This window comes from Echinops telfairi, unplaced genomic scaffold, assembly GCF_000313985.2.
Source record: "Echinops telfairi isolate 266 unplaced genomic scaffold, ASM31398v2 ScPeMD7_7424;HRSCAF=8462, whole genome shotgun sequence".
Taxonomy (NCBI): domain Eukaryota; kingdom Metazoa; phylum Chordata; class Mammalia; order Afrosoricida; family Tenrecidae; genus Echinops; species Echinops telfairi.
Genome location: NW_022111324.1, coordinates 88,135,129 through 88,139,527, shown reverse-complemented (window position 1 = coordinate 88,139,527; position 4,399 = coordinate 88,135,129). Strand labels below are relative to the sequence as shown.

The following is a 4,399-nucleotide window of genomic DNA, read 5'->3' as shown; positions in this document are numbered from 1 at the left end:
TGCCTTGATACCAAGGGCTCAAGTAGAAAGAAAATGTTTTGAAAATGATGAAGGCAACATATGTACAAATGTGCTTGACACAATGGATGTATGGATTGTTTAAGAGCGGTAAGAGGCGTCAAGAAAATGATTTATAATAATCATCATCATCAAAAGAAAATTAATAATGTTCTTCCTAAATTATATTTGAGATTGTGGTCTCTTCTGTACCCTAAAATAGTTTGTTGATTAGGAAGTGGGGCCTTAAACAATTATCAGAACAGATGCTTACTCAAAATAAAATTTAGAATTATGCATGCCCCCTGCAGTTATGTAAGGAGAGTCCATGATTGTTTCAAGGTCAGTTGTAGACAATTTAATGATAACTTTCTAAAGGAAACAAAATAGCAATTTTAGAAATATCTATGATGTCCTACCAATCAGATGTACCCTCATCCAAATTTGTAGTTGTGCCTAAATGTAAACCTATCGAGGATTATTGCAGTTTCTTGTATATTCTTATAAAAAATTTCCTGAACTCTCTTCTTTGGATTGCTTGGTTCAGAATCCTCTGGACCTTGTTTGCAGTTGCAAATTGCCTTTTTGCAAAAATCCCAATTTGCATAAAGCTCTTTACTTTTAATTGCTGTTAGTCTCTGTCATTTTGCTTCAAGATAATTTAAACATGGAATTCAATCTTTTGATTTCATTTGGGGTTTTTCATACTTTTAACGGGATTGAAAGCAATACAGGCAAACAAGAAGACATTGACTTTCCCTCTACAGAGCCAGCGAGGCCCTAAATCAATTAGAAGGTGGACGTCAAACAGTGTAAACATTTATTTTTTAAAGTCTATAATTGGACTTTAAGATCTTTTGATGAAGGTCCTGTTTTTCACTAGGCAAACTTATATTGAATCAGAATAGGATGAAATTAGCAAAGAATACAATTTTTGTAGCTTGTGAATTTAACAAAACATTTTTGAAAGAATCATAATAAAGACAACTTCCTTGACAGATTTTATCTTTTAAAAATATGTGTTAGCGAAAGGCACTCTGCAGGAAACAGAAGGTAGCACCTCTGTCCCTCTTTGGGCTGAAGCATCACATACTTAATGCAAAAACTGATTCTGTGAATGAGAGGAATTGAGCAATCACCCTACTTAGTGGAAAATGGCCTGAGCTTACCACATATGTTTACATCTGTAGAGAGCATACTTTGTTACTAAAAATTTTTATAGTCCACAGAATAATATCAAGTTAAGATGTCAACAATTTCAGATTAATTAGCTATCACATGCAAGTTTGAAGATCATAGGTAATTCTGTGAACTAAAAATAATAATAAGACCACATTTTCAGGAAGGAAAAGAATGTTTGGAAACTGTGGTAGCAGTGGTACAATACTGCTTGATGTGACTGAACTATGGCATGAGAATATATGAGTTAACCCCCAATTTAAATAAATAAATAAATATATATATATTTAAAAGGAAATAAATAAATAGATCCTTCCAAAAGACTAACAGTGACTAAAAGTATTTGAACATACATCAGGAATAATTATTCTGCTTACATTATATTTTGTGTTAAAAACAAACGTATAAAAAAGTTATTTTTAAATTGTGCTTCAAGGCACATGGATCTGTTACTTTTTTTTAGAAAGATTATTATTTTTACAATAGTTAAAATGTTCAGTCTCCAACAATAAAAGAAATAAACTTTAGATGGTAAATAGTTTTAATAATTATATTTTACTAGTATGCTAGTTATGCTAGTATGCTTTACACTCAGAATTTTATTAATTTATGGATAAGTTGTATGTTTCTTATCCTCTGCATTTTTCAACAGTTTTATTGGCAAGTAATTTACATGTCATGTGATTCAATAATTCAATCATTCAATCACACCAAGGAGAATTGTACAGCCAGCCCTACATCAATTTTACAGCATTTCCCCCTCCCATGCTTAAATAGCTTCTAAGATGAGTTACGCAATCATAATCCATTCTAGTACTCCCTCCCCGTCCTCTGCATCTTCTGTCCTTAAACGATGGTACAATGAACTGTGGCAGTTACGTGTCAGGGAAATCCTTAACAAGGTGCTTTAGAGGAAGTTTCTAGTACTGAAACCATTTACAAATCTTTGTGTTATAGACGACACAGCTCTGTGCCACTTTGTGTCTCTGAGGTAGAAATTCAATCTATTTTTCATTATCTCAACAAATCACTCCCCTGTGTGAAGAAGCTGAAGGCCCTTGCCCTTAGGAAATTCCCTCAGGAGGGTTCTGTCCATTGCTCTGGAGCGTGCAATCCTCCAACCACAAGATAGTCTGCCCGGAGACCCCAGAAGCCAGGATAGCTCAAGGGGACCACATCCATTTAGTAAAAAGTATAGGAAAAAATACAGACTCAAATCCTTCCCACTTACATATTTTATGAGAGATAGCAAAATCTCACTGTCAGTCCCCTGGGCCTAGGTGGCACTTCCTCCTGTCAATCTAATACCTGCTAGCTGCTCCTGGTACTTCCCCATGCCCTGCCCCCACACAATATAGCCAGAAATGTCCTCTGTCCCTTGTGCTTAACTCTGTGAGATGGCAGTACAGTGTTATCTCTGGATCTGAGAAGTCTGTCTCAGCCACTAGGTCATCCCCCTCAGGGACCACTAGTTCATCCCACTCACCTGTGCTCAGGACTGGAGTCATTTCTTCCACGCCTGGGGTCAAAACTGCCATAGCTCCATGGTTATGCGACAGACAGACAACACACCTCTCTTAGTCTCAAGGGCGCATTTGCTCCTTGCTTTAACCACACCCAGGTCCCCCACCTTCTTCTCCTGTCTTAACTTGGCAGCTCTGTGCTCTCCACAGGCTGTCTCTTATTGTACTTAATTGATCTCAGCTTCTTCCTAGGATCCCAAGCAAGCATCCCTTTTCTTTCCTTCACCAAACCTGTGGGTTGTACAGACTCACTTTGCTTCCATGTTCCCTTTGAAAAAGGTCATTGTTTTGTTCTTTTAGTCAGGTATATCCCTAGATATTTCGATTTGTGATTGGCTATTGTGAAGGGTACCACCTTTGTGATCCCCTCTTCTGTGGTCTTATCCCATGTGTATAGCAGTCCGATGGACTTCTGTTTGTTGATCTTGTACCCTGCCATGGGACACAGCATCCCTCACTGACTCATAGCCCTTCCCTCATCCCCCAGGTCCTAAAGGTGCTTTATTGGTTTAAAAGCCTCGTGGCACCAGCTTGAGCAGACCGTGTGATCCGTGACATGCTATCGGCCCTGCAATGTCCCACAGCCCCTCCCCAAGAACAGGGATCTAGGAATCAGAAACTGAAAACCCAGGGGCAGACCTGGCGTTCAACACCCTCGGGCAGCAAAGTGTGCCTGTGAGGCCACTGGCTGCTTGTGATCCCCGGAAAAGCCAGGGCGCCCAAAGCAGTCGGAGCAGGGCTGGGCAGGGCAGTCTTTCCAGAGACCCAGCAGTGAATGCAGTGCAGGCGGCCTCGCCCAGCAGCTGTGCCTCCTTGACCATGCCGACCAGAGCGGGTTGTAGCCCCCCTTGCTGACCAGCGCCACTATACCGGCTCCTTGTCCTCCACCGGAGCGAGGAACAGGGCCTCAAGGTCATAGAGGTCGAACTTGGCCCCGACCGGTTCCAGCCTGAGCAGGCCGTGCATGGCGAAGACCTTCTGCATCTGGACCTCGGTCATGACCAGGTCCTCATACAGGCTGAGGTGGGGGGTGTCCTTGGGACCTGGTCTTGGGGAACGCGCTGCGTGGCCTTCTCCAGGATGTCTGCAACCTCTAGTAGAAGCCCTGGATGCCATCTAATTTTGTCTCCTCTACCAATTTCTTTCTGGCTTCTTGGCCGCAAGTGCTCAGTGTCTGCCAAAGCCAGCTTGTATTTTTCCACGGTTTCCTTCAGCTGCTCCTCCAGTTTCACCTTCTCTTCCAAGAGCGCCTTCTCTGGGGACCGGGGTCAGCCTTCCGTCCGCTCGCCCGAGTCCTCGTCCAAGTCCTGACCATTCTTTTGCTTGGAGACGGTGCACAGTGGCCTAGGGCAGACCTGAGAGACCGCGCCAGGGCCGGGAGAGGGCCTTGCCAGGCCCACGCACCCGACCTCCATGCTGCCTGCCCTCACTGCACACACACCCTCACCCTTGGAACTGCAGGAATTGCGCCGGATCTGACCCCACCACACAGGGACAAAACACTAAGGGTGTGCAAAAGAATAGCAAGGGGAGCAGAGCAAGGAAGTCCTGAGGGAGTATCAAAAATAGACTTTGGGGCCAAGGCGTGGCACCCCATCAGATTTCACCGGAAAACACTCCTAAAAGTCAACAAACAGACCTTGAACTATTTACAGGCTTTTCTTTTTTTCCTTCTTTTTGATTTTGTATGCCATTGGCTT

The 4,399-nt window shown here is 42.9% G+C and overlaps 1 pseudogene; it reads right to left on the bottom strand.

Moving 5' to 3' along the window:
• Positions 1 to 3,304: 3,304 nt before the first annotated feature.
• Positions 3,305 to 4,114, bottom strand: LOC101655471 (annotated as a pseudogene).
• Positions 4,115 to 4,399: the final 285 nt, after the last annotated feature.